The sequence below is a fragment of the Paramisgurnus dabryanus genome, chromosome 1, assembly GCF_030506205.2.
Source record: "Paramisgurnus dabryanus chromosome 1, PD_genome_1.1, whole genome shotgun sequence".
Classification (NCBI taxonomy): domain Eukaryota; kingdom Metazoa; phylum Chordata; class Actinopteri; order Cypriniformes; family Cobitidae; genus Paramisgurnus; species Paramisgurnus dabryanus.
This window is the reverse complement of record NC_133337.1, coordinates 67453711-67478556: the sequence shown is the minus strand read 5'-3', so window position 1 is coordinate 67478556 and position 24846 is coordinate 67453711. Positions and strand designations below refer to the sequence as shown.

The window sequence follows — 24846 nt, the reverse complement described above, 5'->3', positions numbered from 1 at the left end:
TAGGGGTGAGCTGTGCACAGAGCCATTGGTTGCATGTCTAATTACTAGATGCAGCTATAATCCACACACTGGACCTTTAAATATAATGTTTATTAAATGTTATAATCAAACATAATAATCTGAACGATAAGAAGCAGTTGTTTCATTTTCTTTCTAATAAATTAAAACACTCAACATAACGAAGAGTAAGAAAATTTACTTTTAAACAACCATTTGTGATATGCTGCAATATACTACAGTATATACTAGATATGCCTTTACTTTATGTCAAAACTGTCTTTTAGTTACCCATATAGTGGGCTTAAATATCATTTGCTACAAAGAGAATTTTAAAGTTATGAATGAGTGAGCAGTTTAAACTTAGTTTAAGCTTAACTCTTTCCCCGTCAGCATTTAAAAAAAAGGTGCCAGCAAGTGGCAGCATTTTTCATGACTTTCACAAAAGTTTAATGCTTTCCAGAAAATGTTGTTCTTTAAATATATAAACATACAATATACCAAATGAAAGAACATGCCCTCTACTTTCAAACAAAAATAGTTTCCTCCTACCTTAATTTTTTATTATTTGTATCACCTCTCAGATATGGGTAGGTTTCTTCAAATATACAAAATTTTGAGCAAAAAGCTGAGATGATTGCATTTTTGATCAAATTTATAGAGCGATAGGGCAATACTTCTGGGTTGTACAAGTTGTGAAAGAGCACCACCTGTTGGATAGTAGCGGTATTATGGATTGCCAGAAATACTCGTCATTGGCAGGGAAGCGTTTTCTCTTAAATGACGATTTACTTCGTCAAAGGTAATAAAAACATCATCAAAGTAGTCCATGTGACATCAGTGGGTCAGTTAGAATGTGTTGAAGCATCGAAAATACATTTTGGTCTAAAAATAACAAAATTACGACTTTATTCAGCATTGTCTTATCTTCCGCATCTGTTGTGAAGTGCATAAAACATCTTAAACCGTGATCCGAAAATGAACGGAGGTCTTATGAGTTTGGAACGACATGAGGGTGAGTCAATAATGACATTATTTTCATTTTTGGGTGAACTATCCCTTTAAAGGCAGTACAGTATACAAAAGCATGTCAGATTTTTTTATCAGGATTCATTTTAAATGGAAGATATTGGCAAACACAAGCTATCATTTAAATCAAACCCCATTAGCGAGCACAATACCTGTAGCTAAGGAGATTGTGTTCAACCTACAGCAGAATGGCATTGCTCTGAAGGAATCTAAATGCAAACACGATGTGTCTATTTGAGAAGTGCTGAAGCTATTAACCTGTTGGACTTCAAAGACCTGCTGAGCCAATCACATCGACTCAGACTTAAACACACACACACGCAGACGCACACTTACACGGACACACACAGGACACTAAGGCAGAGTGCTATATCACAATACTATACAGCTGTTTTTCTTCTGCTGCTAGATAATCTCGTCCACAAGCAATTGGCATAAAGCAGTCATGTACCACAACGCTCCTCATATATAGCACCCCTGCTTCTAATCGAATGCCCCCACAATATGACTGTTCACAAATGTATGCCATGCTCTCAAACAAAACCAATTATTCCTCTAGCCAAGATTATTTAGTGTTTAAATAACACCTGCTAGCTGTGTCCTTTAATCTATTTCCTAACATATCCTAGCAATTTTCCTTTCTCAACCAAAGCAAACATGTTTGTTCAATACATTATTGACTGACATTCAGGGACAACACAAGCATGTGAAACTCACACAGGGAAAGAAAAACAAGAGTACGCCCACACAGACATCATCAATACTTTATAGGAGCATGTGCTGTTCTCTTTGAGTAACAGCCCGAGACCCCAAACAAAATGATTGTTCAGTTTCATCACATATCGGCAGACTGCAAGAAATGAATCACGTTTGTCATAGTCTGTCTTTTGTTTGTGGGGTAAGTTATGACCACTGACGTACAAAATCAATCCAAATGGGCAAGCTGTTAACAGAATTTATGGTGGAAGAGTACAGTACATGAGGTATATACAGTATCATCACCGCCGCTCTTATCAACATTATACACCCCAACAGGCCAACAGGTGCGCCGATAGAATCGAGCGGCTATTTTCATTGGGCCAATTAACATCTTTGATGTTGCTGATGTCATTAGTTCCTAGAATATGGATATAATTGTTGTTCTTCTTAAAGGGGTAATATGTTCCTATAGCTCAATTGATAGACATAATGCTTGCAACTCCAAGGTAATCATCAGTTAACCTTGAATAAGTTGTATACCAGTTTGGATAAAAGTGTCTGCCATAATATATATCTGAAAAGCTGCACCAAAAGGTAGCTATACCATACATTAAAATCACATGCGATGTCTTGTCCAGGTAAAAAGCCGTTTGCAATATCAGCATAAAGTATATGAAAAAATATAAATGCATATGAAGTTTAATGTGGGTTGTGTTTGACCGACACACTGTTTTCATGTGTGCAGTTTTCACCCTCACTGTTAATACAGATATTGTCTCTCCTTCAACAATGAAGTTAACATCACTTAACACCCACCACCTCTCACTCGCCATCTAGAATACCTATTGCATGACTATGGACAAATTTGCAAATCACCATAAAATCTCACTCATTAAACTAAAATTGGATATATATACAAGGATATATGGATAGAAACATGAATTTGACTCCAAGAAAAAAAAACTTGTGCACTCCTGCCAAAATGAGCAACCCAATGTGGGCATGCAAGTCAGTCACATCAGTCTTTCCAATTGTCTCCATACATCCTCCTCCCTTCTAATTTTCTCATTTCAAGTATGACATTTTCAATTGATGGTGTAATGAAAAGCTCAAATGCTGATTTTATATCTTGGACATGGCTGAGAACATATCTGATGGGCCCTGAAACCATTTTGATGACATTAGCAGCACTAAGGGGCGGTTCACATTTCGCATTTAAAACCTCACGGAAAATGTGACTGTGACGCCGTTCTCCTCTTTTTCAACACGCTTTCTGATGCGACATTCTAAAAAGTTTTATTTTTTTCAACTGGCTACAAAGCCGACGCGCATGGATCAATTTGAGAGCGCTTGAATATACAACGTAGCATGTTATAGTAAACTTAATATTACCCTAAAACAACCAAAATCTAATGAAAAATTTGTATGTAAAATTTGATATTTCCCATGTTTTATATTGCTTAAAGAGCATGGGGTCAAATTGACCCCAAAGAACACCAATGCTACAAAATGTGTAGAGGACATTGACAAAATATTATCATGTAAATTTTAAGTTTACCGACTGGTCCTCATTAAATTAGACAAAGTCATAAATTCTGAAGCAAACGAAAAAAAATTATGTCAATCATGTATCTGCAGACATTACACTTTGAATGGAGCCAATTTGACCCCAAGATAATAGGAAGGTTAAGTAAATTGAACTTGTCCAGGTTTACAGTGCTCGCTCTAAGTTTACATGACTTGATTGCTCAAAAATTACAGTGGCAGTACAATTTCTTTTGTAAAGAAGTGGTTAAATTTAAAAGATTAAGTGGATTTAAACGTCTTTTGGTCAAAAGCAACCTAAATTACCTAAAAGTTCAAGTACTAGACTGAACAGAGGTATAACCGCAGAAATAAAGCTTTCACATTTGTAATGAAATGGGTTCTGAGAATTTATATTAAGTAGAAAATCTAATGCATTTCTACACATCTTGGGATAAGTAGGACTATAATTGAAATAATGGCTTATCACAATGTCTCCAATAGCTCCAATCAGCTGAAAGCCTTATTCATTATCTGATGCATAATGAGCAATTTTTGATTAGTAGAAATCCACAGCTGGGCTCTCAATAAACTGTCACATGTGCAATGAGATACGAGGATTGGACTTGTGTCTGACTGATGAGTGGTTCAAAAGAGAGCGATCCAACAAATGGAGATGGATTTTACATTTGTTACATTTACGTCATAACCACTGCTCACAATGTATACCACACATTAACTGAACAAAAGATATAAAGGTGCAAACAATTCTGAGGGACTTGGAAAATGTCCAAATTATCTTTCACTCGAATGGTCAGGTCTGAGAAGATATTTTTCACTGAAGATGTATGTTTTTATTAGTGCTGGAAAGCAATTAAAATATCTAAGTCCGATTACGGTGTGGGTGGGTGGTGTGTGAAATATATATTTAAAGGAGTGCATACAGGTGACATTTCAGCTGATCCGTGAATATCTACTGCATAGTCTTTACTGTATTATTGAAATATAGATTCATTCTTATTATTGTTTTAAAAGTTAATCAACTCATGGTAAATGGTAAATCATGAGGTAATTTTCATTTTCGAGCGAACTATTCCTTTAAGCCAGTGGTCACCAATCCGTCGATTGTGATCTTTGATTGTGACTTCCCCTGTAGATCCAGCAATTAAGAGTAAAAACATAGGTCCAGGCCCAGACCATCGGGATAACCGGGATCGCTTTTATGTAGTCATATTTTCCCAATTTGGCATTCAATAGAAAAGTCATCAGTTTTACTTCACTGCATGTGCGAGCAGCACATTCGGCTCGAAGACGCACCGCACCTATAGAACGACACCATGATGCGCTTTGTTCTGTATTTTATTTACACGTAATATTAAAAACACATAAGAACCTTGCTTTGTACACATGGGCGTATTTACCGGTATGGCAACTGCCACACTAAGAAAAAGCTTTGCAAGCCTGTTAACTATAAACGCCTCGTCTGTTTGTTGAGATGCGTTCACATTCAGCAGAGGCTCAAAGGGAGGGACTAGTGTCTGAGGATACTACTCATTTACCATCTTTCCCATATATTGTCAATCATTTTGGCAACATAGAGCACACCAAAGACCTTATGAAATATCTTAAGACAGATTGAAAAATGGAGAACAGATTGACATGTTCAGAAAAAGATATCTGATCTTTAGGATCTTGTCTATCCAAGTCCAATATCAACCTTCTAATCCATCTTTTATCTTTCAAGTCCATCGAACAATATAACGCAATCCTATCAAATTTCCAATCTGGAAATTAGACCTGTTCTCCATCTGTGCCCATGTTTTTTTACCCAAGCGTCCTCTCAACCTCGTACATCAATTTAATTACTTTTATTGAAGCCTATACTCATTTGTCTCCTGCAACACAAAATGGAGTACTCTGTTGAGGATACGCATTTCACAGATTTGGTGGCGAATTCTAATTTAATTGAATTTGTGGCCCTCTCTGTAAAATTGAGAGTTTAGCCTGAATCTAATTATGAGATTTGGAGCATCAAACTTTGAATTATCTCACTGATTTTAAATGAGTCAATCAATATTAAAAATATCAAGGTTATATTTTTACAGAATGTGAAATGACTTTAGCTGGGTTTTTACAAACTGGGTCACATCTGCCCCAGATATCATGTATTTCTTAAATCTATGAGAAATAAGATGGGGAATGCATGCATCTGTTAGTTTTTCATAATAAAACTTTGATTAGGACCGCCATGACCACTTTGCGAGTCATGCTCTCTTGTTCTGTTTCAGGAGACACTCTTCTGCAATCACGCTTTCAGTCTACCACCTGTTGCTAAAACATGTTTCAGCCACAAATCTAAAAAAGCCCTGACCCCCAAAAAACTAGTCCCTACAGGCCCATCTCTGAAACTCACTGAAATAATCTGACTGGAACAAATGTAGGACACAACATGTCACCAAAGATTGATCTGAATACAGTTGCAAACCATCGACTGATACACTATACTGTAAAAGTACTTTCATATCAGGAGTGTACATAATGCAGTCTGCTCATTTAAAGGGCACATATATTTCCATTTTTAAAAGATGTAATAAAGTCTCAGGTGTGCCCACAATGTGTCTGTGAAGTTTCAGCTCCAAATACCCCACAGGTCATTGGTTATAGCATGTCCAAAATGACCCAGCAAAAAAGCGCTGAACCACTTTTCATAGGTAACACAAGAGCTACAGTTTTGGAGATGCTCTCACCCAGTCATCTAGCCATCACAATTTGGCCCTTGTCAAAGTTGTTCAGATCCTTACGCTTGCCCATTGTGGTCAGTACTGTACCTATCAAAGTGGTCCGAGAAAGGAAAAGCGGTGAACAGGATTATAGGCGGCCAAGGCTCATGAATGCACATAGGAATCTGAAGGCTGGCCCGTGTGGCCCGATCAAATAGACTAGCTTCTGTAGCTAAAATTGCTAAAAAAGTGAATGCTGATTCTGATAGAAAGGTCTATTGGAGTCCATGCATTGATGGATCAGGGCTGTTTTGGTGGCAAAAGGGGGACCTACACAATATTAGGCAGGTGATCATAATGTTATGGCTGATCGGTGTATATTGAGCCTGTTGAGACTGCTGAGTTAGGGCAATTTGCTAGTTATTGTTATATGCTAACGTTAAGGTGGAAGTTCTACTATTGACATTACAGTTACCACTCAGAAATGTCAATTTCCAATCTCTGAATAATTGATTAATCCTCAAAATCTGTATCTTCGTCTGTTACAGACTCAAAAATAAGATGTGTTTACACACACACAGAGCTACCGAAGGAGCTGCTCTGAGAAACAGCCAATCAGAGCAGAGCTCAACATTATAATTCATGACCCTTTCAAATAAGGTAATAATAGACCTTTTCATTCTAAGGGCAAATCCTAGGGTTGTAAATGGACACGTAAAAACGATTAAGGATATTTTTCCATTTCACATGCATTCAATGTAAATATCAGAGAATAATTTAACATTATTTCAATGCATTCTTTGGCACCTTTAAAAGAAACTACACTCAGTTTACTTCCCATATACTTAGATGACTTTTTTTCTGACCTCAAAGGAATTTATTGTGGAAACTTTTCCGCATTAACATGACGACAAAGGGTACAACCAAACATAGCTATTAGTATAGCTCAAAAATAGCTGGACGGGCACTCTAGACACATCTTAACTGCACTTGTTTTGTTTGTATCTGCGTCAGAAAAATTATTTGACTCACTCCGGTTAATCAAAGGAACAAAGGGAGAACAAAAAGATGTTTGCCTTAACTGAGTAAAAAATGATCTGCAATTTAGTTACTGTAAAAGGGGAGAAGCAGCTGGGCCACTTATCTTGTGTTAAGTATTCTGTGAGCAAGAGTTTGTAAGCCCAGATTGACGTTCTGTCTAAAGTCATAGGGTTTAAAGAAGAAAAAAAATGTGGTCACTGATTTCCCACAAAGCAATCTTGTAAAAGACAAGAACACAAGTGCCAACCATCAGTGTGTGTGTTGACATCACTTGCAAGGAAATATGACGCACTGTTTTCTTTTCCTGCCTTTAAATGCATCTATGGTTCCATTATCATGCAAATATATTCAGAAAAGCCAGCACTGGTTAGTGAATCATCTGTCATTACAATGTCTGCAGGGCTAAGGGTCTGGATGAGGTTGATGTCACAGCAAATGTTAAATGGCATTCAAAAGACAAACATGAACAATAAAGACAAACAATTACAAGATGTGCACAAGCTCTAGTCTCAGCCCTCCAGCAAACACCTGATTAGAACAGCCTTCTTACAATTGTATTAATATGCAAATATATGGATGAGAATTAAGAAAGGTCTTTTAGTGTACCATCATTATAATATCGCTTTGCCCTGTCAAGGTAGTTTATTTAATACAGAAAAACTGCACGTGGTTTAAGGCTGTCAGTGACATGTATACATTTACACAATTAATTAAAAACAATTATGTATCTAAAAAATACACTCAATGACCCCTGACCGATATGTTAATTCCATGCAAATGTACCTATCATTGTAGCAATTCAAACACGTAGTACACAAGATGGCAAGGTAACAGATGTTTCTTCAACTCAGCAGTGGGCAACATGCCTTACCAAAATAATATTATATTTAGTAATATTATAAAAGTAATATTTTCTCGGTAAATATTAATAAACTAATAATTGGGATTAATTTGGTTAAGAAATCAGCAAATAATGTAATTAATAGAACAGATCAAAACTATCACATAAGCAACCATGTTTTATAGCCATATATTGACATAATTTGTAAATTGAAAATTTCTAATCACAGTCAGCTGATATACAGATATAAGCAAATGATCCTGAATGTCACAACAGTTCAACAGAGAATAAAAAGTAAGTAATTAAGAAAAAAACTTCCTTGTGAAAGTGACCAGATACGTTTATTTATTTATTTTGAGAAAAATAGTATTTGTGGAAAATCAGGCTCATTGGATTTTAGCCTCCAGTGCACAGTAGTACAGAGCCTGCACTTATGTGAGCACTTCTGTCATCTTGGTGTAGCTGCATTTATTTCCGAATATTTGTTCTGCTTTACATTGACAATTAATGGACTATAGAAATAATAGTTTAGGTCCTATTAATCCTACCTTTCCCTTTTTGTTTATGTAAACAAAAAATGTCATACAAGTCGAGTGTTAAACGGTGAGTGCCACAGGGATCTGTGTTAGGCCCCCTGCATTTTATCTTCACATGTGTGTGGGAGAATTATATGATTATCACATATGCTTAGAATAATTAGTCATACATTAGTCATTTTGCTCTTGACTTAAAAGTGTGTTGAACTGCCAATTTTTAGCATTTTATACTGTTGTCTGAGGTCTACTTATGAAGAAGATATTTCAATTATTTTGTACCCTGGTTTTGGGGCCAGCTCGAGAAACGCTCAGTTTTTATGGGTGGGCCACATTAATGACTTGGAAGTAAATGGCCACTGGTATGATACACATAGTACAAAAATGTTTAACTCGCATAAGATTGCTGTGCCATTCCTGTAGAATCCAATATTGATGGAAAAGCATTGCTTTTTAATGTAAGTTTCTCTGCAAATCCAGCATCGATCTGTGGCTTGTTTAAAAGGAATCCGCAGTGAAATGAAGCGAACAAACGCCCATGTGTACCCACGTGAGCAGTAACTTCTTTAAAAATAAACTTTAACCATGCATACCTTATATCAGAATATGAAGGATGGTTAAGCAGCAACTGTGTTTTTATATCTGGTTTCCTTCACACCAGTATTGTTACTTCCGTACTGTTATGAGGGAAACAGTGAGCGGGGCTACAGAAGTTGTCGTTGTCGTTGATATTGTTCTGTGGAGGTGGTTTTAACTTATAGCTAGGTACATTTCAGGACCTGCCATTCACTGGGCCTGGTATCAATAAAAATAGTAATTTCGGTAACAAGGACCTTTTCAATTCTAATACTGAAAGGATGTTTGTTTAAGTACAATGACCTCTTACATAAAAAAACTAGTTAAAGTTAAAATTGATTTCTAAATTCACAACACCTTTAATGTGTTTAGCTATACTAAAAATTACCTAAAACTAAGCTGTTTTGCATTATTTCACTGTTGTAGAAAGTACAGAGTGTTTTCAAAATGTGGCCAATGAGGATACAAAGTTATCAAAGCCAGAGCTGGTAAAGCTAATAAACGGTGTGTGGATGTATCAGCATGTTTTTCTTCAGCTGTACAAATAAAATCAACAATTTACTGTGGCTTTAGGTGAACAGAACATGACAAATCCTTTCATACTGCAATCCATCACATTCATTGTTGTTTTCCCATTTGACTGTTATCTTGAGAATAGCCTACCTAATGCTGTTCAGGCCCCTAAAGACTCATCTCTTTAGCCAAGCACACACACTTAAAGGTGCAGTGTGTACATTTTAAGAGGATATATTGACAGAAATGCAATTTAATATACATAACTATATTTTTGGTGGCGTATAAAGTCCTTACATAAATGTTTTTATTACCTTAGAATGAGGCGTTTTTATCTACATACACATGGAAGTTGCCATTTTGCACCGTCATGTGCCTACAGTAGCCCTAAATGGACAAACTGCTCTACATAGCGCATCACTACGTTGTCTCAGATAATGTCATGTTTGTCCTTTGGCAGCTACTGTAGCTTCTCTATGCATTTCAAAAGGGAGGGGTGAGCGGTGGATATGCAAACACTAAGGTATTAGGACGCACTGGACTGTAGCAAGGACACACAACCTACATGCATCAAAGCAAGCAAGCGTATAGACATCTAATAAATCATTGTATTGTCTTTTAGTGTTATAGCTTACCAAACTAAAACAATGGCTTAAAAAAATGCAAATAACTTTCATTGAACCTATGTTCATGGTGTTAAATCACACACTGTCTGCTTCTTCATGCTTTGCTATTAAGTCACTGATATATATAGCTGTCTACAATTGTTTGGTAAAATATAAGCTACAGTATATTATATATAAGCCTATGTAGGCTTCATTACAAAAAATTACAATTAAGTAGTAATCTACACTCTGAAAAAAAAACATTGATATTGGGCCATTTTTGAGTACTATCACAAATCAGCATTATGAAAACATTAGTTATGAAAATAGAAAGATTACTATAAACTAAGACTAAATGAGCTGGAATGATACAGTGGATGACATTCATGCACACACAGCCATCTTGATAAGGTGTCTGACCTTTTGAACCCATCATGTAAAAAATGGGGTTAGATTGAGTCAAGCATATTTATGGGTAATCGTTCACATAACTAGCTGAACACATGAATGCATCTGTTAAATGGCCAAAGGCAATGATTTTTTGTGATCAGTTTGACATTTGACCTGTGGTGTCTAGTGGCTTAAGACAAGCTCCATTAAGCATGTGTCCGGTTGAATAGGAAATAGCATACCACCAGTCCGTAATTCTAAACATTAAAACCTTTGAATGATTACTGAAAGTGATTAAATGTTTGAAATGACTTTTGTAGACAAAAATATAATTGTGTCAACATTCATTTCTTTCATTAGAAAAAATATTTTAAAGGTCACATATTAAGCCCATTTTTAAAAGATGTAATACAAATCTCAAGTGTGCCAAGAATGTGTTTGTGAAGTTTCAGCTAATAATACCCCACAAATAATTTATTATAACATTTACAAAATGTTATTTTGTGTGTACCTTTAAATGCAATTGAGCTACTGCTCCACTCCGTAAACAACAGTGAGTGCTTCTGTGAGAATCAACAGTGAGATCTTTACGTCTGTAAAGCTATTAATATGTAAAAAAATAACTTATTGGTTCTATCAACACGCCAATGTTGTACATTCTGTGTATATGCAAATGTAAGTAAATGTACATGTGGTACACCACACTTAACACACATTAAATCTCATGAGATCATGTCGAACAAACTCGTTTAGAAAAGCTTTTGGGTCGAAATAAACAGTCACTCAGTGGCCATGGGCGGGGCTTTGTTTGTGTGACGTCACTTTAACAAGAGAATCAAAACAGCATGTCTAATAAGGGTTGTATGTTAGCAGTGTGTAAATACAACATTTATGTCCAAACATTTTGTAAAAGTGGATTTTGCATAATATTTGCCCTTAAAAGTTTTTGGAATTTGATCGTTTAAACCAAATAACGTAGAAAAAGCAGCCAATAAGAGCCCAAAATAGATGTGAACTTCAATATTCTTTAAAACCTATTTCAGGGTATAAGCAGCTGTAAAATGCTATGAGTGAGACTTTGCAAATTATAGGCAAAGGGACAATACTATGAAGATGTTAACATATAACCTAGTTCTCATTCATTTTTTGTATACTTTTAGTTACAACATAATTCCCATGGTTAGATGTGTGTTAATCCATAGTTTTGATATGTTCTAAACGTTGAAACAGTAATGTACAAAAGTTCAAAAGCCATCCTGTTATTAGCCTCAGCCACAGACATGGACTATGTGAAGCATACTGCAATAGTGAAATGTTTGTTTAAGAACAAAATGTAACTTGATTTAGTTTCATGAAATTTCTCATAGTTGGTTTACACAGGTACACAGGTCAATCAAAAACAGCTAGATAGACAAAACTGAATCTGGGGCCTACCAATATAATCTTTGTCACAACATCCTAAAGCAAAATGTTCATTAAGGCGCAATAAAATAAAGGTGCAAGACATGACACAATAAGAAAAGACGCCCATATGAATATGTCATTGTACTGGTGGTACTAAATGAATAAATATACCACTAAAATATAAAAACTATGATAAAAGAATTCAAGACCACCAAACTAATCAACAACTATGTTGTTGGACAAGCAGTTGTCGACTAGCCAACAAATTAAACCCATCCGTACTATTTCTGTGTAATGATAACATTTTTATCGTTGGGTTGTGGTTATTTTTGGATTTACACTACTGTTCAAATGTTTAGGTTCACTTGACTGTAATGTTTTTCATGAGGATTTCTGAGTCAATTTCCACAATTACATGTGTGTCATTTCATAGTTTTGATGAGTTTGGTATTTTTTCTAAAATGTGTTAAAACAAAAATGAGTAAGGACCCCTATAATTTGGAAAAGTAGTGCACCTGCCCATTAAAGCAACACTAAAGAGTTATTGCTCTTTGCTCCCCCTACAGGTAAGACGCGTAATTGTTCTGCACTGTCGTAAAAACTGCAGCATAGCTGGCTCTGATTGGATTGTAGGTCTGCCGTAAAGCAAGTTTTTGTAGTTTTCACTCGAACTACAGGACCACTACCCGACGGTTGGAAACTTCTTTAGTGCAGTTTTGGCCGATAGAGGGCTGCAAAGCGAATGTGAAAGTGCCATTCACCCTGTTTTGAGTGGATGAACCACTGAAACTTTTTTGGAAACGTTATATTAAGGTAAAAAAACTCTTTGGTGTTGCTTTAAACTTCCCACAAAAAAAGTCTGTTTGATCTTTGTCAGTCAGATGGTAGGTAGCTGTCTGACTAACACAATGCAACCACATTGGTCAGTTCTTAGCCAGAATAAGCAGCAAGTTAGAGCAAAAAGATGCCAAAATTCTGTAAGACTCTACTGTTATCATCAAAAACACATGGGATATGATAAAAAAGCACACGGTTTCATTCAAGTAGCACATTAATCACTGCATGATAGATCCTCTTGTGTACCCCTAAATATGAACATCGGTAAAACAAACCATGTCTTGAGTGAAGCTCCCCTGTGCCAGAATGAGTCTGGCATTGGCTCGAAAGAACAAAGCCCTTGAGTTATGAAGCTTATATAACCACAGGCACAAAGACCCCTAAGGACACTCACAGAGTGTCAGAAGTATCAAAAGATGGCCTAGCATGCCCATCGATAATCAATCAATGCAATAGCGCAAATAGACAGCAACACCAAATCCAGCGCTGGCTCACAAATGCGCTGTCAGTCGCACAGGCAGAAAACCAGCAATTTTCCCCCATTTTCCTTCAGCTATTTTTAGCTCTCTGATCGAGACGGGTGAATTTGGATATATGGGAACATGCTCCCTTTCAAGGATATGCAAATTATATTGCAGTGCAGGTAGGTAACACTTTTGTTGCCAAGTCCACTGAATATCCTTAAGTGTTCATATTAGGGCGTACTTACATTGCACCGAACCATACCATTCCCACTTAGGGATGTAACAATTATCAGTATAATGGTTAACCGCGATAAAAATGCCCAACGGTCAGTATTACCACATCATTTTTAAATACTGTTTAACCATACCAGTGTCACGGCTAAAAAACGCTGTCCAGCATCAACCAATTTAAGCAATTACACAAGACAAACACATCCATTGACATCTGCTCCCATGTGTTTGTGTTGACACATGAAATCTAATTGTTCTGACATGTTTACTTAATATTTCTTTTAAGACAGATCCATCTTCTCTCTTCATTTTTCATTAAAATGATGTGATCTGATGAGTTTAAAGCTCTGTTTGTTTCTTTAGTGATTGCTGTGAGCTCAGGTTTACTCCTGGGTCATAAGTACACCTGATTTTTCACAACATGCGCAGACAGACTTGATGATTTGTCCTGTGTTTATATGAAAATCTGATCGCATCACATCAGCGCTCACATTATTGCGTCCAGCACCCAAACGAAATTGAACCAGTTACAGTATGAAGTATATCACACTAGTCATAAGAAGTGGAACTTTAAGGGGCTAAACACCCGAAATGACCTAACAAAAAATCACATTGACATATTTGAATCACCAATAAAGTCAAATGTACTGTATGTCTCTTTCAAATATCATCAATAATAATGCAACTTTTAAACCTTATAAGCAAAGGGAAGATTTCTTTTAGTCTGTTCCTCACACAAGCAATCAAAAGACTTCATAATACTTGGTCCATCATGTCAAAATCATATGGATTAAGTTTGTAGTGTTTATTATCTGTGGTCCTTTTGTTTACAGACATCTTTTTATAGTTAGAGAAGTCCTTATTTTGGATTTCAATTGGATATTCTTCAAAACTTCACCCTTTGCTTCACAGAAAAAGCTAAATAGTTTTGAAATAAGATAGGGGTTAGTAGGGGTTAGCTTTGACTTTTAAAGAAGACCCATATGTCTTAGTTCAATGTTCTTCCTTTCAGAGGCGTTCATACAGATACACACCTTGCAGTCTGCACAGGTACACACATAATGTCAGTCATCTAGCAGTAAGTCAATAGACACACAAACACACTTACTGTCATCTGTCGAGCAATAAAAGTATTTCAGAGCTTTGCTTGGTGGTGAGATGAAACAGGACAGGTAGGAGTAAAGAACCAATATCTGATATTAAAATGTAATGACATTTTATTGTGAACATCCATATGAACACACACACAATAATCTGATATGTGTGTGTGTTCATATGGATGTTGATTAAATCAATATAACAAACACTACACTGATAGGTGACGTCAGTATTAGGCCGGTTTCAATGCATTTCTTTCTGCACCCACTAAAGCTGTAGTGATTTCTGCGTTGGGTCTATTCTTGCTCATTTAACGTGACAGTGCGCTTTTTTATAAATGTTCATGGATTGATTAGAAAACATGGCAATTTTACCATAAATTAATCTATGAAATGTCTAGTATGTTTAAAACACCATGGGCTCTATCTTACACCCGACGCAAGTGTCTTTTGCTACAGTAGTTTCCACCCTGCGCAATTATCATATTCCCGTTTAGCGCCACATTGTTTAAGTAGCAAATGCATTTGCGCCCCCTTTTGCACACACACACTGTAAAAACTATTACTATTATCTACTCAATATTTTTGGTGAAGCATTTTTACACTTAAAAAAATTCAGTAAATTTGAAAGCTATGAAATCGATTAGATTTAATAAAATATTATAAAATAATAAAATAATGCAATACTACATAAAATACCAGCATATCATTGGACAAGAACTAGAATCAGAAATTAATTACTTAACTGGTAGAGCAGTGTGTTAGCAACACTTAGGTTGTGGGTTTAATTACTAGGAAACAGATGAAAATGTATACTGCAAATGCAATGCAAGTCGCTTTGGAAAAAAGCATCAGCTAAATGCATAAATGTTAAATTCTTCATGAACAGGGTCTGATGGTCCATATGCTGATGGCTTAGCTCAACATCTTTGCAGGCCACATCCAAAGGGAATTTCCAAATGAGCAATTTATAGATTCTCAATAAAAAAATGGTCTTTGAACTCAACCAGTCGTCACGGTGACACCCACACTCTAATTGGCCCATAAATAACTCAAAACTGTCCTTTAGGGCACATGGGAACACTCTGTTCTACTTTTACAGTAGTACTAGAAGTGACCATACAGTATGCTTTGCACAATCACAGCCTGTTTTTTACCCACTGTCCCGCAGGGGGCTCTGCAGGCAGATGGACAGACTGACAAAAGAAACTCCTGGAATGGACAGGAAAACACTGCTACAGTATGTGGATATTTAAGTGTATCTATTGTTTTCTCCTTGCATTGTGATGATAGCAAAAATAGGTAAGAATTTAAGTCTGACTTTTTAAAGCTATTCTATCCATAGCTACTTTTTTCAATGATAAAGGTTTAATGCATTTTGCTACTTTTTGTAGGGTCAAAGCTCCAAGGTCTATGCACAGAAAAACTGAGTGAAGTGGTACAGCACATGGTAAAATGAGATCAGAAAATGTGCTCTGGTACACCTGAGTTACTAAAATGCTGCTGGTTCTTGCTCCGGGCACTGAAAACATCACTTACATCTGAGATGTTGTTGTTCGGATGCACTATCCTGCCCTCCAGTCTCAATCGTTATCAGTTCCTGGTACAGTACGTGACCTGCAGGTTTAAGGGGCCAATTGAGCGCCAGTGTTTTTCTTCTAAAAGTTTTGGCTCCCGGTCCATAATGATGGAAAAACTGTTAAGGCTACAGTGGGAAAGTAAAATGGGCCCAGCTCACCCAAAATAAAAAGTTTTGTCATAATTTACTCACCCTCAAGTTGATACACTCCTGTATACATTTCTTTGTTGTGCTGAGCACAAATGATGATCATTTTAAGCAATGTTTGTAACCAAACCGTTACTGAGCACTATGGCCAATGGTGCTCCTGTTTCCTGCTTGATTACAAATATCTTCTTTTGTGAAGGTTTGTAACAACATGAGAGTGAGTAAATGATAACAGAATTTCAATTTTTGGGTGATCTATCCCTTTAAGGCTTATATGAATTCAGACTATGCAAGTCTAAATGGAATTTCTCACTGGAAAATAAAAACAATCTCATATTATACTCAACCCCCAAGAGTATTCCTTCCCAAAAGTATGACTTCCTTTCTTCAGCTAAACACAAATTAATATGTTTATATTAATATGTCAACAAATTTGTTCTTATATGGGGGGTCAACATGGGGAAGCTCCAAAAGCACATACATCCGTTATACAAGTAATCCAAATGACTCTGCATAACATTGACCACGTTTACATGCACACCAAAAATGCGATTATTTCCAATAATGCGAGTAAGGTCTTAATCGCAGTAAGATGTTTACATGACTGGAGCTAACCTCTTCACTCCGGTTTACATGCAGTTTTTATTTTCGGATTATTCACACAAAGTTCAATGCAGAGCACAAATGATGAACTCACATATATGGTCCACTGTTTTAATTTACTTACGTTAAATGACAAACACGTTGTTATAGATGTATTTCATTATCCGGTGCCGTGATGAAGATATAAATATGACAGTGCCTGTAAAGGGCGTTCACATGATATAAAAATATAGTTTTAAAAATCGTTTTATATTAAAGATAATAGCAGAGCTCACACAACAACTATAACGATAGCGATTTTGGCACATGATGAACGATAAACCATTGACAGCCAATCAAATCTATTTGAACTTGAAGTGCACGCGCACTTAAAATGCAGCAGAAAGCTCATTCATTGCTGAGGTTTATAACATAAAATTACCTCAGGTATCCAGCGCTGATGCTGTGAAATTTTTCTACCACACTGACTACGCCAAAAGGTATGATATTATTACACAAACTACTACATTCATTCAGTTGAGGACATCTGCTGGTTTCCCGCTGTGTAAATGCAACAAGAACAGCATATGTACATATTCAGTGACATGTAAACAATTGCAAAAAAAGTTTTTATTACAAGAAATATCCAATATTAGGTAATGCCGCGCTCGTTTTATCGAATTAGCATGAAGTTATCATTATGATGTGGTCACTAATATATTTATCGTTATAATTATCGTTATAATGTCATTTAAAGGTTTTATACACTGCTGTCGTGTTATTTGAGCTGTTTCTGAATGAAGGCAGACTGCTGACAGCGAGTCGTGTTGGCAGAGTTCATGTAAAACTTCCTAATGTCAAGATTAAAACGAATTTGTGCTTAAGGTGCGTGACTAAAACACACGTGCACTTAATTAGTGCGGTATAAATGCGATTAAAGCGTTTACATGGACGCATACTGCGATTATAAACGGCGTACGCCACCTCTTTTCATGCGACTTTACTTATTGCGATTATGAGCTTAATCGCATTATTTTTATCGAATTATTGCGTTTACATGAGGTAAAGTATAATCGCAGTATTGACAAAATCCCATTATAATCGCATTATTAGGGTGCATGTAAACGCGGTCATTGATAACGTTGAATCTCATTAGTTCTTGCACATGCATATGACGAGTAGTAATCACGAGAACCATAGTCAACGTTATCAGTGTGCCGCTAGTCTCAGCCGCAGACGCCCACAGAATGTTTAGCCACAGAATGTTGGCTAAACATCTGATAACTGGAAACCCTGTGAGAATGTCGAAGTTGTCTTCTGATTTGTTGAAATAAACTGGAATTCCAATTATTCTCGGTCTCCCCGGGAAACAAAGCGCTGAGGTTTGTATGAGAAAGATAATCAGTTGTGTTTACATGGATAATAATGACCAGTTATCATGATCAGCTAAACTTTGCAATCTCAAAAATATTAAAGTTCCTGGTATAGACTCTCTAAATGACGTCCAAGACTTTTGATACAGTTAGTGGAGTCAAAAAGATCGCAGCTGGCGTTTGGTTCTAAAGAATTGCTTGTAGGTGTTAAAAAGTAGAGAGATATATTTCAAACTGGGAGCGTCTCATTGGAGTGTCTGTTGATAATGTGCACACCGTTGTTCTATGGTGAATAATGATGTTTATTTAGATGCTATTTCGTTGCGGCTGGTTATTTCAATGACTGACTTGCCAACCGGTTTGTTATTGTGGGGACATTTCCACACTCCGAAACATGACGCTTGACGAAACAAAACGTGATTGTCAAGTATGGTAGCCCATACACGAAATGTGACCTCTAAATTAAACCTAGTGAACACTCGCACACCCGGAGTAGTGGGCAGCTCAAGATCCTGGGGAGCAACTGGGGGAACATGCCTTGCTAAAGAGCACCTCAGTCACAACCTACCGCCATTGACATTTAAATCACCAATCTTCTGGTTACAAGCCCGACTCTTTTGCCATTAGTCCATGACTGCTCCCGATATTTGAACTTACAACATATGCGGTCTAATCACAACCAGAATTCATTTCAATTGGCATATGTGTGCCATGGCCATGACAGCAACCTAATTTTCTCTTGGACAGTCAACTTTTAAAAATCAATGAGATACATTTTGACCTGAGGTTAATTTAGCGGTAAGTTTGGTGAATAGGAAATAACAAGATGGTTGCAATAAAGTGATTAGTAAAGACTAAGGTAATTTAAATCAATGACTTCACTGAACTATGCATGAGGCAAGAAATCAATAGGATTAATAATGGCCCGTTGAGTCTAAAAATGAATTATGAATGGGCAAATACCTGAATCTAAATACCTGAAAGGTCTGTTGGTTTGTTGACTGAAACAAGAGCTTTTTGATGAAATAAGAAATGTAACTAATATTAAAAACATACTTAAACACTCATCATAGTTCATCAGTTAGCAAGACGATATGCTGGTTGTTTTCTCCAAAACAGCAGCATACATATCTACAAAATTAATTTTCAAGCAAACACTTGTGGTATCCAAAACCCTCGCTTTCCAAATTCCACAGCCATAAATTCAAAACTTAGCACCTGTGTATTAGTTACATGCACTTCTAAATTAAGCATAGGTGCATCACTTTGTGACCATGTCCATCTTTATGGTAAATGAAGAGCAGTTCTATTATTGGTGAAGGGCTATGAAGAGGAGAATATGTAATGCCATCCTGCATTCTCTCTGGTCAAAATGCAGAGGAATGAGTTTCTTTTATTAGTGGTCTCCTGTTAAACGCTCCATAAAATATGCATACATATATAAGATGCAAGTAGGAGTATGCCAAGATATAATATTCCATTACTTCGCTAATACACTATTTATGCACATACATAGAAAAGCATGATATGTATGCACTGTTGTCTCACAGTGAGAAGGTCCCTATTCGAGCCATGGCTAGGTCAGGTGGCCTTTCTGTGTTGAGTGTGTCAGCAGGGGTTTACTCTGGATGCTCCAGGTTCCTCCCACAGGCTAAAAACATGGAAGTTAGATGAAATTGGGAATGCCAAATTGCCCCTCCCCCACCGGCATATGGATTAACTTGTGTATGGATTAACTAGTTCTCGCTATTAATATATATCCATAGATGCTGGAATGGCATGAAAAATATAATATGTTGGGCTGCTTTTTTTAAATGCAAACCTTTTCAAATAAGGGAGACACTAAGCAGATTTAACTTGATTCTTCAGTTGAAATTTCCAATAGCAGTCATAATATACAAAGCACCCGAAATGATTTTGAAATATAGGACTTAAAATATAGCTTGACAGATGCTAAAATTCCACAAAATGACAGTCATCCTTAATTCACCTTATCTCTTTTAAACCTTATGTGATTTAATCTGACAGAACACAGAAAATACATTTGCATAAATATCCATCCTGCAGCTGCAGAGCTCCCATCAAAATGCTAAAAAAAAATCAGTAGATGTAACCAGTACTGTAGATGATATAAGCTATATATATATACACATATATCATCTACATATATCATCTCCCTTATATATACACGTTCATTGACAGACCCTTGTGTCTGGTTCAAAAATCTGCAATTTATGAAACAAGTTTCAATTTTTTGCAGACAATAAAAAAATGTTTGTTGTTGTTTTTCTAAGTATAGGATATATTTACATCAGTGTTTAAATAAAGCATATAATCTAAAAAAGTTTATAAAACATATTTACTCTCAAAAGTAGCACTGGACATAGAGAAGTTTATTCATTCCCTTCCATGTTTGTAATGCAGCAAACACACAACTATATACAGCAGATTGACTTTTACTCCTACACAGGAGGGTAAGAAGCACCTCGGCAGATGCATACTCATCCGACGGTTAATTAGTGTACTGCCGACACGCGGCTCAAATGTGTTACCGATTAACACTGCTAGAGATTTTAACAGTGCACACACATCCTGGCCGTAATGTCCTAGTTGTGTGACCGCCGGTTAATGAGGCTTCACACACACAAAGCACAAGCTTTGGATTCCTACATTACTGTTAATAATCTTAATAGCGGTAGCCTCCTGGCATTTTTCATGAACAATTATTTTACCGAATATAGACTAGCAAAGTTCATGTGGGTCAGTTGTATAGAGAAAATTCATTTGAAGAAACATAATAACTTTGCATGTAATTCATAAATGTGTTTAATTTAAATAGCGTCTTGTAGGACAAGTGCATATAAATAATAAGAGGCTGTAATTTTTTATCACTGTTATGCTGGCTTTAGTATACACTACAATTTGCTACGATAGTCTATTGTTGCATCCGAAATCGTGTACTGTGAAAGTGCAAACTGATTTAGATAAAATGCTTTATCATGGCCTTACATATGGTAATACAAGTGGTAATAAATCACCAAAAAACATGGTTACTTTACTATTTCTGTGGTTTAAAAAAACAAGAACACTTCAGTCAACAGGAGGTTTAAATGCAAAATCTATAAAGGTTCCTTCATCTTTTAGTAGAATGTGGGGAATATTTAAGAATTTATAGTGAACAATGACTTTATCAAACTTGCATTCAGATTTATATCAAAATGTGTTACATCTGAGAGCTATGAAAAAACAGTGTCAAATTCTCATAGACTTCATATTTAAGATGTCACTGGACTGCTAATCTGGAGATGCACAAAGATTTAATTCATGGCATGTACAAGAGATTCCCCAGAAGCTTCTCATGGATCATATTGAAAACAACAAAACATCACGTCCTCAATGAAAACACATCTCAGACACAGCCGTGATGCTGAAGCACGTTGCACAGACTTTTCCCACACTCTCCAAAAAAGGAACAAGAAGGAACAAAAGGATATGCAAAAGGTACAAACTCCAAAGTAACGATGACGTGATTTATCGTCTCCAACATAAATGGATTACAACCAACACACGGATTGTACGCAACAGTTTACTTCCTGGGCCTGTTGACGTGGACACGACGATCATTACGGTAATTCATCCCGCTTCTGACTCACAGCCTTTAAGTAGTCTATGTTTTCATATTTAAAGAATTTACTACTGACTTATAGTGACTCAAACACAAGTTTTGTGCAGTGCAGAGTAGCGCTTGTTGTTTGTCGTTTCTACGATCACAAAAGCAGACATGGGTTTAATGTTTTATAGCTTTACATTACCAATCTGTTACGTTCTGCTCAAGCTGTGCTGGTAAAGTTGATCGATCGGCTTGGTCCTCTGCAATTTCTGGATCAGATTTGGCTTGTATTGGTAGTAAAGACGATATTAACTCCTGTCAGTATTGCATTGTGAGCTAATCTTCAAAACTTGCCAAAGAGCATTACATTTCCGGATGATGTCAGAGGTATTCAGGCCAATCACAACGTACTGGTTAACTGGACAATGCGCTTTTCAAAATGATGAGCTTTGTACAAAATCAACGCGTTACATGGAGGCAGAGCTTAGAGGAACAACAATAATGTATGGTATGTGGAATGTGTTATTTGAACTATAAAACATGCAAACTCATTGTATTACACCAAATACACACAATAATGTTGTTTTTAGCAATGTAATAGGTGCTCTTTAAGATACAGATCTGCATAGTGAAAGAAAAAATTGAAAATACAGTACGCCAAAAGAATAAGCCAGTAAGGGTGCAACTAAAATGCAAAGTTAACATTATTTCCATGCTATTCAGTTTATTGTAATGTGTTTCTACTATTGTTAAAGTCTCACTTTAGTTGATAATAACTCATCTTTGAGCATAATACAGCATACAATTATTATACTAATAATACCTGTCTGAATCAATAATAATTTGCAAAGGCGATGTTATGCACGGCTCTTCAATGTATTATGGCTCTTTGATCAGTATGAAGTCCTTATCAATCAAAAATAATTGAGTTTGAGTCATTTATAACATGCATTTCAAAAAGCAGATCTAGTCAAACATAATTATTATAAATATTTAATACAATTTTATTTATTTAGCGCTTTTCAAAATTGTTTAATTGTTTCAAAGCAGATTAACACTAATAAAAGCAGGTGAAAACAAAGAAAAAACAGAGTAGAGTAGCAGAGTACAGCGGCTAAGATTAAACCGTATTAGCGAGAGTAGTAATAATGTAACATACAGAAAAAAGTTAAGGCAATGTCAGCTGACTCTATAGGGGTTGAAAAAACGTATTGCCTATGCTTTATTATCATGAAAATCCATGATTTTTTTAAAAACAGTGACATAAATATGCTTATATGCATTTCCTGGAGCTGCATGTGTAAATGTTTCTTCTTCTGCGACACACATTGAGTTTCCGCACAAGAGCGCCCTCTGGCTTTTAGATGTAGCAGCATTCCACCATAATTCATTAAAAAGCATAGCAAGCATAATCGCACAATTATATGCACATGGTTTTTCTTAAAGGATATAAAAATTCACAACAGAGACATACAGTATAAACACCACAGGGGACTTTAAGTTGGCCACTGGCTACTGTCATTTTTAACATACTATACCTATACCATAGCCTGACTACGTCAGACTTTGTACTTCCGCTAAATTTCATTACGCTTCTGTACTCAGTCTGAGATACCTCCCATTCAAACCGTTTTCCTCAGGTCTCAAAACAACCGGCGAATCAATGAACAGAGGGCGGGCTGAGAGCCGTGACGTAGACGCTAAGCGCCGAATGTACGGTTGTAGTTTGTAGTGGACATGGAGGCACAGAAAGCTATTTGCTCTGTTGTGGAGAACCGGCACTTGCCAACTTAATCCCGAACAAGAAAAGTGTTTGTTAAACATTTTGAATGGAGATTATGTTGTTGCCCTACTCCCGACAGGTTTTGGGAAAAGTTTAATTTATCAACTATTATCGATCGTCAGCGAGAAACTGTGTGCAGCACAGCTTGACGTGCACAACAATCGAGATATCATGGAAGGAAATTTCATTGTTCACAGTTAATGGTGGAGGACGCGTGGGCAAACATTCTTTGGTGACGTTCCTGATTAACCAGAAAAAAAGGTAGGAAGATTTAATTTACATATGGTTATGGCTGTCTGGTGGAAGAGTTTGAGCGGAGAGAGGGGCGTTCCTCCACTTAGACGTGAGTGGAAAGACACCGTAAGGATAGTGTTCAACTAGCTCTGGCCCGATTTACTTTACATAATCTGCAGAAGTCGTTCATAGCCATGTTAACTTCTGTATTTAGCTCGATGGGTTTGTTTTCACATCATGCGTGTGTTTTACAGCAGAAATTTGATGCGGCTGAGCTGGCGCATAACGCACATCATATCCAAACGTTATGTGATTGGCTTACGTTTAGACCAATGATTTTAAGCCCCTCCCATGAGAAGGAAAACGATTGTCAATTATGCCCAGCCAGACTCTGTCTATGAAGCGAAGCAAAATAGCAGAGGATGGTTCTACCAGGCTACCTATACCATACTATTACCTAAAAATTGTTTGCATTTAGCAAACACCTTTTATACAAAGGGATGACTAGTATTTTTATCAGTATGTTTCCTTTGATTTAATCCCACAATCTGTGTGCTGTTACCGCAATGCTCTACTAACTAAGCAACAAGAACAGCCTTACCCAATGTGACGTGATGCTCAGTCAAAGAATATCAACAAAGTCTCAGGAAAAATGTTAAAGTTTCAAGATTCATTTACATGCAATCCAAACATCTTCAAGACTCGAGTGTCTGTTGGACAACAGTCCAAAACAAAGTGTTTGTTTCATGAGGGCAGTAATCATCAGACTGTCAGGCTAGAGAGATTTCAAGAGTTCGGTTCCTGTGTATGAGTGCACAGCTTACAAAAAGCCATAAAAACCATCTTAAACAAGGACATTCATAGTATTCTCTGCCTTATTTAAGTGCTTGTGGACAAGCTAACAGAGACGACATGTCGTTCAATGTTTATCGGTTTCTTCACTATTTACAGACAGATGGAGTACAGATGGACAAAGCACTGTACAAATGAGATAAGAGAGCCGCTGACGGCAGAAAGTCTGCGTCTATGTGTCCATG

The 24846-nt window shown here is 36.6% G+C and overlaps 1 protein-coding gene across 3 annotated transcripts in view; it reads right to left on the bottom strand.

The window, feature by feature from the left end:
* LOC135739372 (zinc transporter ZIP11-like) overlaps positions 1-24846 on the bottom strand; it is a 167529-nt gene that overhangs the window by 86338 nt on the left and 56345 nt on the right. The gene's annotated exons all lie outside the window — the stretch shown is intronic.